Raw genomic sequence first — 15681 nt, forward strand, 5'->3', positions numbered from 1 at the left:
CTCTGTGGCTTACGAATGTATTTTCAGATGTGTGCAACTAAACCCCTGTTTTTAACGCATACCGTTAGACAGGTCAATTTGATTGGCAGCAGACTGGTCAGTAAGGAGAGCTTGGAATCTTTTTGTGTCTTGTTACAGAATATATATCGGCCTAAATTGATGAAGGAATTAGTTTTTTTTTTCATTGGATATGTTTAATAGCAGAAAACAAAAAATATTGTTTTTTTTTTTTTTTTAAATTGTCGGTCTTTTTTTGTTTACAGCGCAAAAAATAAAAACCGCAGAGGTAATCAAATACCCCCCAAAAGAAATTTCTATTTGGGTGGAAAAAAGGCAATAAATGTTGTTTGGGTACAGTGTTTCACGACTGCACAATTGTCAGTTAAAATAACGCAGTGCCGTATCTCAAAAATGGCCAGTCATGAAGAGGGGTAAATCTTTTAGAGGGAGAGTGGTTAAACTGATAAATATTTTATTGGGTGCTAATGGCTGTTATTGGTAATTTTGTTGTGTTTTTGTATCTTGTGTGTCTGTGTCTCAACAATTTCCCACTTTTCCTTTGGGATTAATAAAGTCTTCTGTAAGCTATATGAATAAATGTATTTTATTTATTTTATTTTTTTCAATCAGATAATTTTTTTATTAAAGAAAAAATTGACACTACAACAAGATAGGTACAATAGTCAAAAATCAAACGCACATATATAGACGAGAATAACAACAGATCTATGTACATCCATCGATACATATATATGTGATCATTATTTTTCTCTGTACAAAAATACCTTCATCTCGCCACATGCACATACTCTAGTATATAACTATTTTTTCCATTTTAAATCCTAACTAACTACATTCTTAAAACAACCCTTCTAAGAAAAAAAAGAAAGAGAAAAAAAAAATCTGCCAAGATCGATATATACTCGAGATCAATATAGTTTTCTCCTGACAGATTACATTACATAGGTCTACCTTTTAGGGTCTCTGAAAGTCAACAGTTTTCTAGACTTATTTTATTTTTAACTAGGCTCTACAGCTTAGTTATGACATATCTGGTCAACTAATAAGGGGACAATATTTTATAAATTTAATCCCTCAGGGCATCAGTTCATCAACTCTCAATAGCTACTAGATCACAACCCTCTTGTTTGGACATATATTGGGAGGTCACACTATATGATCAATACCAGACAGTTGTCTCCTGATATTGTCCCGGAGCCTGCCCAGGGAACATTCTTCGCATGTGCAGTTTTCCAGACAAATACTGTATGGTCTTTGTAGCCCTGAGGAAGTATTTGGTGAAACACGGCATCAAAGACCCACGCTACACACAGTATTTACTGCAATATCTACAGTTCTCATTTACAAATTTTTATTGTTTGCACTTATGTATTGATTGTCATTATGTATTGTTTGTAAACCATTTTTTGATACAATAAAACCTGTATTTTACTAATTTTTGATTATCCCTCCACTTTTTGGCCTATAAATTCCAATTTTTTTCTTCTTCTTTTTTTTCTTTGGTATACAATTATGGATGATGGCCATATGTGTCACGGATATTTTTTGATGCTCTCTGTATTAGGCACAATGACTGCACAGCCAGAATAGTGTAATCATGTAATCAGGAACCATGCTGTTTGGTTCTCGATTGCTGTCAGAAACATCACAACTTTAGCACTCACAAAGAATCATTCTTTGAATCTTCCTTTATTACATCAAACAGCAGGACATAAAGTGAAAAGTTTAGAAACCTCCAGCTAAATTGTTTCATAGGTGGTGCGGTGCAAGCTTTGTTTTCGCTGTCAGATACAGCAAAGTCACAGGTCTCACGGATGGCCACTATTTCTGCTACAGGGTGCTTATTAATGTTTTCCCAGCAGGGGAATTTAGAGATTGTGGATGCAGAGGGGTTAAAAAAAGCTTACATTTTTCAACTTATGTGTTTGGTATATCTTAAAAAATGGTGCCATAGAGTGGAAATTTACGTGTATATTAAATATAGGTAATAATTAATTCAGCGTATAATATGCTGTAATGGCAGATGTGTCTTCAGCTGTAGTAGAAACATATTTCTCACACTGGTATCAATCAAAATGACAGAATGAGAGTTTCTGTGAACTTCATAAATATTCCCTGCAACACACAGAACATTCTAAACTGATTTGAGAACATCCATCTCCAATATGTCTTTATACATTTTTTATTATTTGAGAACATGATAGATGTGTATTCTAAATGTGCTCCCTCCCCTAATCAACCCCCTTTTCTGCCTGTGGACCAAATTTATTTTATGCTATTTTTTTTTAGTGGCCTATTCTGAAGTCTTTAGGTCGGTCACATCATGTTACAGGGTCCTCTTCATTTTCATCTTCACCTCTTCTTCAGGCTGGGTGATCCTTAGGGCCTATGATAATGTTAATGAGAGTGCTACGCTGTCTAGCTATTTATTAAGATATTAAATAAAAAATGTTAAATGATTTGCAAATGTGAAAATACTACAATACTAAATAAACATTCATATGATCATGTCCAGCCATGTGTGTGTATCATTTTAAGAAAATGAATCATATATCATTTAAAAAAAGTCCCAAATTGAGTGAAAAATCTTAAATGTGCAAAAATTCTTCAGTTGTGATCAGGGTGCTCCGCCAGAAGAAACCTCTACCAACCCCCAAAGGGCAAATGCTGACCTCACTGACTGACCCCCACTACAAAGGTCAAGCTTGCATATTTGTCAGGCATCCAAACAGAAATGAACACACCCCTCAGGTCAGTAAAGACTCAGCACATTACTGTGGGTGCTCACCCCGGTCTACCACTGTTAATAGCAGGTATAACGAGAAAGAAGATAGCCGCACACCACAGTTAGATGAATGCTCGTCAAGGTTCTTTATTTATCACCATGTCAGACAGATGTAACAGGACAAGGTTGACGCGTTTCACATGAACATATCGTGCTTGTTCACGACAATATTTGTCAGGCACCAGGACCCTTGAGAGATTGTGACCAAACAACCAAAGGAACTACCGTCTTCGTCAAATCAGCCTGTATCCTGTGTAGTTCAGAATAAAACCTCTGTGGAAGCATGAAGCCCAGCCACTCCTCTGCCCTAAATAATCCCGAAAAGAGAAATACCTTCCAAGCTCAAATCAGAGAAAAACAGACATACAGTAGTGCTCAATGCAGTAAAAACACTTTATTAACCACTTTACCACCGGAGGATTTTGCTGTCTTCCATCCAGGCCACTTTTTGCGATTCGGCGCTGTGAGAATTTAACTGACAATTGCGCGGTCGTGCGACGCTGTACCCAAACGAAATTTACATCCTTTTTTTCCCACAAACAGAGCTTTCTTTTGGTGGTATTTGATCACCAGTGCGATTTTTACTTTTTGCGCTATAAACAAAAAAAGAGCGTTTATTTTGAAAAAATAACAATATTTTTAACATTTTTTTATATGAAATTCCCCCCAAAAAAATGTAAAAATCAAATATTTTTAAATTTTTTGGCCAATTTGTTTTCTGCTACCTATGTTTGGTAAAAAAAAAAAATCGCAATAAGCATATTTTGATTGGTTTGCGCAAAAGTTATTGCGTTTACTAACAAAGGGAAAGATTTCTGTCATTTTTGGTGTTTTTTTTTTAACGCGTAATGGCGGCGATCTGCGATTTTTTTTGCGGGACTGCGACATTGCGGCGGACAGATCGGACCCTTGACTGACATTTTTGGGGGTACCAGTGACATTACTGCAGTAATCAGTGCTATACATATGCACTGTTACTGTAAAAATGACACTGGCAGTAAAGGGATTAATTTTATTGGAGAGGGAGGGGTTAATGTATGCCTGGTGCTTACTGACGTGTGGGGGGGGAGGTGACTGTGTGAGACAGGGACAGATCGGTTGTCCAGCTATGCTGAACACTCCGATCTGTCAGTCCCTGCCACTATGGAGATCCGCCCGCTCTGTTTATACAGGCGGGCGGATCTCCTCACTCGATTCCCCGACGATCGGGGCAGAGCAGTGGATGAAAACAGCGGGAGCGTGCCTCCGGCGGCGCGCGAGCGCCACCTACAGGGGGAGGAGTCCAGCGACGTAGGTCTACGTCGCTGGATGGGAACGAGCCACATTGCCGCAGTACGCTCAATGTGAGCGGTGGGCAAGTGGTTAAAGACCAAAATGCACTCACATGTATGGCAGATAAAGGTGCTCAACTTAGTAAAAGCTACTGCTCAGAGTTAGAAGAAAAAAAAAAACATAAACCATAATAAAAAGCTCGGAACCCTGGGGTTCACACCAGTGTATTCAGTCCTGGCTTGTTGTGACTTCTCCCAATGCATTTTGTCACAAATGACATCACAGAGGGCACAGAACACAGCAGGACAATGCATTGTATATGTATGCAGAAGAGCAAGCCCCAGTTGTATTCTCATGCTGATGACTAATTTTATGCAAAAAAAGCCAAAGATTAGAGACCAGATCAGGTTAAGCAGAAAGCAAAACATCTTGAGTACTACAGTATATCCAAGTGTTTCATTCACAGGGTGATGACAGGCAGAGATAAATAAACTTATAATAAAAACCAAATAAAAATGTAAAAAAAATGTTTTGCTTTCTGCTTAATCTGATCCGGTCTACGTTTTTTTTTTTTTTTTTTTTTTGGGGGGGGGGGGGGGTTTCATTCAATTAGTCTTTAACACAAGAGTGCAACTGTGGCTGGCTCGTCTACATACATACAATGCATTGTTTAGCTGTGCTCTGTGTCTCTGATTATGTCATTTGTGACAAAATGCATTGGGAGAAGTCACAGTGATAATGCATGATGATGCTCCCCCGGAAGACATCAGGTGTGATGAAATGCATAAAACAGAGCCTGCTCTGTCATCATGCTACCGGAAGTCTGTTTTGTTTACTGGCCAGATTTGATGTACTTAAGGTCTAACTCAGGGCTTCTCAACCAGGGTTCCGTAGAACGGTTCTTCTTGAGGTTGCTAGAGGGTTCCTTGAGCAATGGGCTATTTCTGCCTCTTTGATATGTTCCCAATGACACCATTGTTCCTTTTAGCTATCTGTAAAGGGGTAATTCTTCCCAATGATGACAAGAGTAAGGAGCATTCTTCCCACTGACTTTCACACTAACGTGTCATGAGTTGTAGATTTTTAATTTTTAGCAGGAGTTCCCCGAGACCAGAAATTTATTTCAAGGGTTCCTCTGTGTTGAAAAGGTTGAGAAAGGCTGGTCTAACGATTTCATTTTAAATGTGAGTGCCTTTCTTTTTGCTAGTAAAAAATGTTTTTATTGGTGTACACTATGTGGTACTTTTTCTTTTGACATACATATCAATGATCCCATGACAGTAATAGTACTGAGTTACTTTTGATGACGAATGACAGCATCCCATTACCTAGAGGATCCAGGCTGAATCACCGACTTAGTCCTTGGGGCAGATGCACTGTTTGACCTTCCTGTCATAAGGAGGTCATGGCTATCTGTTAGGCCTTTCTGGGTGCACTTTGGTGGAGGAGTTTGTGCCATCTCGTTTCAGGCACTATTTCCAGCTAGCCATAGCCATGGGGGAATATCACCTATTTATCGGATCACTTTGCACATTTTTTTTTCATCTTGAATTTTACTTCTATATTAGACCTATGAACTGTTTATCGCTTACATTTTGTTTATGATGTTTTTTAGTTGATGTTGGGGTTAGCGCAACATGTGATCGCTACAAGAAATATAGGATGGACCTGCTTGGCTCTGATGGAGCGTGCCAGAGATTTTCTACAACTGTGGGGTGGCACTGGAATGATGTGCCAGTTCACTATAAATGAAGGGTGACATGATTAAGCCCCCTTATGGTATGGGATTCTTGATACCCTGCAATCACAGTGTCCTCTGTCTTCTGAATTAAAGCAGAACTAATTTCTAACACTCACTCCCTCATCAGGTTTATGATCTACAGTCATCTTGAACAGTCAGGCCAGAATGACATTGCACAAGGGAGTTCATTAATTCTGGCACTGTGGTGTGCCAGCAATGTACAGTGAGCTGTGCATGAGCTGCCCAGAGTACCTGTGAAAAGCAGGTATGTTTGTTTTATTGCAGAAAGAGACTTGCCTCATCTATATACAAAAAGCCTGCCTGCTCGCATTTTTTAATTAAAAATGAATTGATTTTTTATTAGCAAATTAAAGTATTACTAAATCCATAACAGTAAATTCAGTCTGTATATGCAGTAAAACATGCTTGTTATCCTCACTGTGGAACCTAAGGGGTTAATCCTCCTCGGCATTGTGTAAAAAGGCTATTCGTGTAAAAAGGCCTGTCTACTCTTCTTTAACTGTCCCCAATCAATCTCCTGATAGTACAGAGCCTTGGGGGCACTCTGCACATGCTCAGTTTGGTGTGTATTGCTAAAAAGTTTTTTTTTTTCTTGGGAGGGTGCATGAGATCAGCACAGAACCAATCAGCACTGAGAATTAAAACGCCTCCTATAAGCTTTAACCAGACACTGATAGAAGCCATAAGACAGCTATATACTGCTGATGAGAAAAGGTATCTAGCAGTTTATATTTACTAAAATAATTGCATTTCCATGTTCTGTGTACTAGGGGAGACCAGATATAGTAAATGCAGGGTCCTAGGTTTAGTAACACTTAAAATAATTATTGTTTTTTATTCATTCCGCTTTAAGTGACACTGGATGGCATTCAACACGGAGAACTGAGAGCATCTTGTAGATGAGAATACAATAATAACAATAAAGCAAAAAACAATATTTTTTACTTTCTGTTATAAAACATACCCAATAACAAAAATCAATTTTTTTTAATCAGTTTAGGCCAATATGTATTCTGCCACATATTTTTGGTAAAAAAAAATCCCAATAAGCGTATATTGATTGGTTTGCACAAAAATGATAACTTCTATAAACTATGGTATAATTTTATTTTTTTTTTTACTAGTAATGGCGGTGATCTGTGACTTATAGCAGGACTGCAATATTGTGGTGGACAGTCGGGAAACTGAGACTTTTTTGTGGACCAGTGTTAAAAATATGCACTGTCACTGTACTATTGACACTGGCTGGGAAGGGATTTAACATCAGAGGCGATCAAAGGGTTAACTGTGTGCCTAGCCAGTGTTTACTAAGTGGGAGGTGCTTTTACTAGAGGAAGGCATTGATCAATGTTCCTGCTTTGCATCAATGTCTTACCTGCTGACAGAACGGTGCCTTGTTTACATAGGCAGATCGCCATTCTGGCTCTCTACCTAATGATAACACAATAATAATAACCGCGCTAAAGGTGAGAGTAAAGCAGCAACTTCTAGTGTGACCACACCCCAACTAAGATAAATAAAATTAAGTCGCGCTAGTCATATGATCATGGAAGAAATGAATGTCCATAAAGTCCAAACAGTGAATGATGTTATATTCAAAGAGCAGGCCCCCTTAAGGGTGTAAGCTTACCACAAGGAGGTAAGGTATAAGCCAAATTCTCCCGTGTAGATCTTGTCACCTTGATAGTGAATCTAGGCTCACATGAATGATGAACTCAGTGATGATTAGACCATGGAAATAAATAAAGAACGCAATAGCATAAAACCCAACGTATGAATGGATTAACACCACAGTGTGCTAAAGCAGGATTGTGAAGTGGAATTAAACCGCCACCAATAGACCAATGTCTATTATTAAGTGAATCGTGCATATAGGTGAAAAAATAAATAAATAGGTACCCCTTACCAAATAAGGGATAAGTAACAGTGAAATGAATCGTGTTCTGGCTAGAGTCACCTCTTACCGGACATCACTAAATATCAAGCAGTTTGAAGAAATAATGAGTAAAGGATGAAATGTAGAACCGTCACCAGTCTGATTGGCCTCTTACCAAATAATGATAGATAGGGAGCGAAACGTGCAGATCACTAATCACTGTGACACACGGAGCAAGAGACAGGATACACTGATGGGGGTCGCCTCTTACCAGCTGGAAAAATAAACTGAGCCCATAGGATATCCAAAGATCACCATTAAAAGAAAAAAGAAGCTCCCATAGTGTGAAATCTTTAAAAAAATGTATTAAGCTAAAAGCAATAACACTTGGACTTTGATAACTTTGATAACGTCATCTATGACGAAACGTCGTCAGGGCACGGCGTACTGACGTCATCCAATTGCGACCGAGACTGAAAGTGCGGGCGAGCGGAGCCGTCCGGCCGGCGGCTATACCTACTGCTACTTACTCCCGTTTTCTTGTAAGTGTTATTGCTTTTAGCTTAATAAATTTTTTAAAGATTTCACACTATGGGAGCTTCTTTTTTCTTTTAATGGTGATCTTTGGCAACTATTTGGAGATTGTTAAGAAGCTGCTTTACCAGTCAATATCGGTTCCTGGATGTGTGGATATCCTATGGGCTCAGTTTATTTTTCCAGCTGGTAAGAGGCGACCCCCATCAGTGTATCCTGTCTCTTGCTCCGTGTGTCACAGTGATTAGTGATCTGCACGTTTTGCTCCCTATCTATCATTATTTGGTAAGAGGCCAATCAGACTGGTGACGGTTCTACATTTCATCCTTTACTCATTATTTCTTCAAACTGCTTGATATTTAGTGATGTCCGGTAAGAGGTGACTCTAGCCAGAACACGATTCATTTCACTGTTACTTATCCCTTATTTGGTAAGGGGTACCTATTTATTTATTTTTTCACCTATATGCACGATTCACTTAATAATAGACATTGGTCTATTGGTGGCGGTTTAATTCCACTTCACAATCCTGCTTTAGCACACTGTGGTGTTAATCCATTCATACTTTGGGTTTTATGCTATTGCGTTCTTTATTTATTTCCATGGTCTAATCATCACTGAGTTCATCATTCATGTGAGCCTAGATTCACTATCAAGGTGACAAGATCTACACGGGAGAATTTGGCTTATACCTTACCTCCTTGTGGTAAGCTTACACCCTTAAGGGGACCTGCTCTTTGAATATAACATCATTCACTGTTTGGACTTTATGGACATTCATTTCTTCCATGATCATATGACTAGCGCGACTTAATTTTATTTATTTATTTATATATTTATTTCTCTACCTAATGATCTGCGGGTGTCGGTGAACGTCGAGAACGTGATACCCGCAGATCAGCTCCCACTGTGTCTAATCATAGTGGAATCAGGTCACCGACAGCACACCTGTGCCCCCGACCTGGAAGTGTCGGATCACGTACTAGGTATGTGATCCGGCGCACAGTGGCCACCCTGCCGCAGTATATGTACGATGGGCGGTCCACAAGTGGTTAAAGGTAAATATTGCAGAAAAAGCGGTTTTTGTTATTTTTTTAATGGACTGTTCTTTTTTTTATTATGGTTTTTGGTTGGAGATTGGCTTTAATGCAACACACACTAATTCACAACATAACATGCCTTAACATATCAAACCAGAAAATCCTGAATAGGGCCTTACACTAAACTAAAATGCATGTGAAATTCATTATCCTTGTTATCAAATATACAAATGTTGTCACAAATATTGTTGTGTTTAGCATGGTACTCGTTTAAAGAATCCTATTTGTTTTATATTAGGTGAGCTTTCTAACAAGTGCATCTTCTATAGTGCCAAATGGTGCCACATGTAAAAAAACAAAACAAAAAACAAATATATATATATATATATTTTTTGCTTTTTTTACATACATTGTGCTTTGCTAAAAAAGGAACATGAAATGCAGCCCATGAAATATACTGTATATGCAAAATGTGTATTAGAATATTTGCTCTTTTAAGTACAAACAATGTGAAAGCCCTAGCTATTTAGCAAGCCTATTTCTCATTGGTTTCTATGGATTACACTATGTAACAGCCCTTTGTCATTTGTTATTAAATAAAATCTTGTAAGGTTAAATTTAGTTGGTTTTCCAAGATTTAAAACTTTTCTGCTGAATTTACTATTTAATGTAATGGGTGTAACTGATACAATATCCAAGTGGAGGTGTGTTACCAGAACTGAACTGGTCAGGGTGACATCTCTGATATTTACACAGTAAAGGTCCTATAGAGTATTGCAAAGTATACCCAATGAAACATCTCAACGGGGACAGTAGAAATGGTGCTCTACTGCCATCAAGTGGATAAACTACTGGCTACAACTTCAGAAGAGAATTGTAGCCCATTTTTTACTAAAGCTTTAGAACAGTCAATAAAAAAAAAAAAAAAACAAACAATCGGTTTCAGGTATCCTAAAGGTATACTTTGAGGGATAGTCTTCAGTGTGCTACAAGCAAAAATGCACTCAAACTGCAGTTTGCTAAGTTTTTGCTATTTTAGGAGAATGATAAAATCAACCTTCTCCGACATTCTTACTAATTTATAAGGTGTCCTCTTTAATTAGGAGCCACATAATGAACTTTAAGTTTGAAATTGTCAAATAGGCTATAGGAAAGTTTGGGCAGGGTGTACACAATAACAATAAAGAGCACACTTTGTTTTCAAGTGAAAAAGGCAAACTAACTCACAACCCCCTTCCCACACCCCTGGTCCCCATTGCACGTACCTGCCCACGCTAGCTGATTTAGCACTTCAGATACTTGAAATTTGAGCTCTTCTGCACCCTTCTAACTTTTCTGGAATGACTTGGAGAGATTCTCATCGGTCAGCATGGTCACATGTTGGTGCTGACCAATGCTCGTTCACCACCATGATGTTACATGGTCTCCAGGTAGTGTACTGCATTTTTAGGATGCCCGGACTATACACCAGCTGCATAGGTAGCAGAAGATATTCAAGGAAGGAGATAATGAATCAGGGGCCCAGCATGTGGGGAAGGTGTAGTGGGTTAGTTCACCTTTTTTATTTTTGAGAAAAGTTGAACTAACCTTATAAATCCTAAGTCTGCTAAAAAAAAAAAAAAAATTTAAATCAACACAAGATACAGTACTGACATGCAATGCAAAGTGTCCTTTGGGTTTCTGGGTTTTCTCTTAGTTGAAAACCGTATATATATATATATATATATATATATATATATGAAAATTGCATTTCTGTATTTGTTGGAGGGATCCAGGTCCTTGTTTAGCTAAGATATTCTTGAGGCTTACTTAGACCTCAATGGAACAGGTGTACCACCTTCTCAATCCACAGCTCCAGACCCGGTGCTCAGACTGAGTCTTCTGATGTCTCCACAAGACAACCCACTGGAGAAAAAGTCGGCAACCAGGTGGGTCAACAAAATGGGGTCTTTCTTTTTTAAATCACTGGTTTACAGCTGTATTCAATTGATTTATTAAAGGAAGAATACATTTTGTTGACCCACCCAGATGCAGGCTTTTTCTCCAGTGGATTGTTACTTAGACTTCCTGGAAAATAATCACTTAGCTAACTAATGATTACAAAAGCTACAGCCAGGTCATTTTTGAGGCATTTTGTTATATTGGCTAAAGGCAAAAATATGTTCACTTTTAGGGAAATTTTCCCTCGGCTTAGTTAAAATGGTGATGCTTTACTGACATCCATCACCCAATCACGTGCAAGAAAAATACGTTTTTTTTTTTTCAATTAATAATTTTCTTTTAACATGATTGGTTATTCTTCATAAAGTAAATGATCACTGCATTCACTAAGCGAAGGGAAAAAAAACTTGCAAAGTGATCAGCCTATTTACCTTTAGTAAATCAACTCCATTGCCTGTGCTTAAGGAATAAAGCTATCACCTTAGCATTAGTCACAAGACCAGCACTGGGGGGTCAATGTTTGAAGGATATTGATCCTTCATTAGGGTGGATTTACACTCTAATTTAGTGTTTAATAAGTAGTTTAACCAAAGCTTTTTTGGCTGTAATTTTCATATCGACAACAGGAGTGGAGTTTGTCCTGCATTCCTGTGACCGGTTTTCAGTTGACAGGTCGCTAAAGCTTTTCAGAGCCTGAGTCGGCTCTGAGACTCAGAACAAACTGCACTCCTGTGACCAGATTTTAGCTGACAGCGAGCTAAAACCAGTCCATGCTCTGAAAAGATCCCAACCCATATGGTCATGATCAACCAAGGTGCCTGGACCGGCAGCTGGCTCAGCCTCTCAGTGAGCTGCTGAGAGGCTGAGCTAGCTGCTCTCGCCCCCTCAAAGCCCAGAGCTCCAATGAACACTGGAGAGACAAAGCAGAGAGTCAGTGACTGACAATCACCAGCTCTCTTCAGGCTGTAGACTGAGAGCTGAGCAATTTAGAGTAACATTTCATATACCTGCCCCAAAAGTAATGAGTTGTGATCCTTTCTTTGTGATGGACAACATAGGGATGATGAGTGTTTAGCTTAGTTTTATATGCTCCCTACTAATTTTATAGCAAGTATATTCTAGTAAAGGATTCCTTTTTAGGTCTATATAAATGGTAAATTTGCCAAATGGGATCATTTTATTACAGGTGGAATGTCATAGGTCTTGAATACTTCAACAGTGAGATCTGTCTTTAATACTTCCCACCTCTGTCTCTTGATGTTCTTGTCCACCTATGCATTTTCCAGCTCTATCTGTTGATTTTTCCAGAATGTAAAATAACTAAAAAAAATAAAAAAACAGAAAGGGCTGGCCCTCATCTTACTGCTTACTGGCACAGCAAGTGTACAGGCCCAGGAACCTATGGTTATAATCCAAATATGTATGAACCAGATGTTTAAAATTCTAGCAACTACCAAAACTGAATCGATTTTGAGTAAACTGACCCTTAATGCCCCTTGCACACAGGCATCTTAATGTACAGATTTTTACTCAGGAACTTGTGATGTCCATGTGCAAAAGAGCTAAAAACTGTAAGTAAAGAGCGGAGTAATGTTAAGTATAGACATGTAAAGGTGCGTAAGAGTATAGCCAAGTAAAATTATTCTTCATTGCCAGTATTGTAATATACTTATTTAAACATGCCTTAAGACAAGTAAACACGTGTATGAGAGTAAATTACTGCACTCAAATGAAACATTTTCTATTTTTGTTTTACTGCTCTGTACTTAACACTGTGCTGATCTTTACCCAGCTGTGTGCAATGTCCCATAGACAACAACAAATCTCATTATAGATCGGTAAAAAACTCAGCATTTTTTTATTCCGTGTTCAACTGGCTTTAAAGAAAGAAAAACAAAAAACAAGATTTTTTATTTTATTTATTTTTTTATTGCAATAATGTCCCAATCAACAGCATATGCAAAATGTTTCAATAACCACTTATTTTTTTACTTGCTTTTCTATTTTCATTTAATGCAGCTGTCAAGTTGGTGAAAAGGATGAGACAAGCAATTCTTGAAAATACATATATAAACCAAACATTTAAAAATAGTCATGAAAACATATCTATTAACCGCTTGCAAAGAGTACAATCAAATGAAAGTGCAGTCAGTCTTTCTACAAAAGCATGTTACAAGTACAATGTACTAACTACCTCGGCTGTCCAACAGGCCCAGAGAACCACACATTAGAAACACCACTACAGATTTCGAAAATTCTTCATTAAAAGAAAAACATCTGAGCTGGTATTTAACCTGTTACTGTGGGGAAGTCCTTTTACGCTGCTGACATAAGCAATAGAACAGTAATAGGTTCAGGGTAAATATAGCAGCTATGTAGACTATCAGTTTAAAGAAAACAACACACACTATAGAAAGCATGACTAACTGAAGCTACATTTATTCGTTTTTTTTTTCAATATTTTTTATTAATATTTATAGGATTTATCATTTGAAATATAATTTTCTTTACCCAAAGCAGGGTGGAACTAAGTTTATATGTATTCAAAATTAGCACTATAGGTGTTTGAAATGGGTATTTACATTTAAAATGTTTCAATATATTCGCACAATTTTTATTGTAGTTTTGAGTATCAGTAAGAAAGCTATCTTTTATATTGTCAAAATATATTATGTGTTGGACTATTAACCTATCTTTTTTTTTTTTTTTTTTTTAGCTGGTGATACTATCTTAAAGGAATGTTTGAAATTTGTGCCCAAGCAAAAGAAAAACGTCAACGTAGTTGGTATTTGGTATGTAACAATTCCAGAGATTCTCTGGCTACGGGAAATATAAAATGTTTTCTACTGAAAGGGTTGTGCTGTGATAAACAGCTCGTCATCAACTTGCTGGGACAGCAGAGAATTGTTTTAAAGCTCAAATGAAGTCTCACACCTTTTTCCTTTCCTTATAGTTCTGTAGTACCACGTTAGGATTTTTAACTTATTTTCACACGGAAATGCCTTCAAATACTCTTTTGTTTTAGTGGAAATGTGTTTCCCAATCTCCCATTTCACCACTGCTCTATACTTAAGTACTGTCCATACCACTCATTGGCTTTATGCACATGTGTACTGTTAGGGTCCATTCACACCTTTGCAGTTCATTAAGACGAGTTGTGTTAAGGCAGCCCATTCAAATGGTATGGCAATGTGCCACATTGTCAAAAAAAAAGGGGCATGCCCCATTTTAATAATGCATTACACCACAACACATGGTAGTATTTTACCATGCATGTGGGGTGCTGATGGACAAGTGTTAAGGGTTGCAGTGCCTTTAACCACTTGACCTCCAGATTTACCCCTTTCATGACAGGCCACTTTTTGAGATATGGCACTGCATTACTTTAACTGACAATTCAGGGTCATGCAACACTTTATACGAATAACATTTATGTAATTTTTCCCCCACAAATAGTGCATTCTTTTGGTGGTATTTGATCACCATTGTGTTTTTTTTTTTTTTTGCACTATAAACAAAAAAAGACCAACGGTTTTGAAAAAACAAAACAAAAAAAAAACAATGATTTTGACTTTCTGCTATAAAACATATCCAATGTTTTTTTTTTAAAAAAAAAATCGAATTTCTTCATACATGTAGGGCAATATGTATTCTGCTACGTTTTTGGTAAAAAAAAAAAAAAAAAAATCTCAAAAAGCGTACATCGATTGGTTTACGCAAACGTTATATCATCAACAAACTATGGAATATATACTGGAATTTTTTTTTATATACTAGTAATAAGGGTGATCAGCAACTTATAGCGAGAGATATTGTGGCAAACAATTTTACACTGACACTTTGCAGGAACCAGTGACACTAATACAGTGATCAGTGCTAAACATATGCACTGTTACTGTACTAATTACACTGGCTGGGAAGGGGTTAAACATCTAGGGTGATCAAAGGGTTCAGAGTGTGCCAAGCCAGTGTTTGTGTTTACTATGTGTGCTGCTTTTGCTAGGGGAAGAGATAGGTTTTAGTTCCTGCTTTGTAGGAACACAAAATGCATCCCTTCCCACGTAAGAATGGAACTCTGCATTGTTTACATAGGCAAAGCTCCGTTCTGAGTCTCTGCCCGATGTTCGGCGACTATAGATTGCCCGGCACTCGCAGATCGGCTTCTGCTGTGAATAATCACAGCCCCTACGCACCCCCCTGCAGGCGGAAGTGCAGCATCATGTATATATACGTGATCTTGCCCTGTTGCAGCTAAACTGCTATAGGGCTGTTAGCAAGTGGTAAAATGATTGGCACTGCAAGGTGTTAGTGCACATAGCTTGCATTACAGCAATGCACCACAATGGTGTGAATAGGACCCTCAGGAAAAAAGGGGCATATCTAAGTCACATAAGCCTCGTACACACGATGAGAATAATCGGACAAATGATCGTGGTTTTTTTTTTTGCAT

Source organism: Pelophylax lessonae, assembly GCF_965119305.1.
Source record: "Pelophylax lessonae genome assembly, chromosome: 5".
Taxonomy (NCBI): Eukaryota; Metazoa; Chordata; class Amphibia; order Anura; family Ranidae; genus Pelophylax; species Pelophylax lessonae.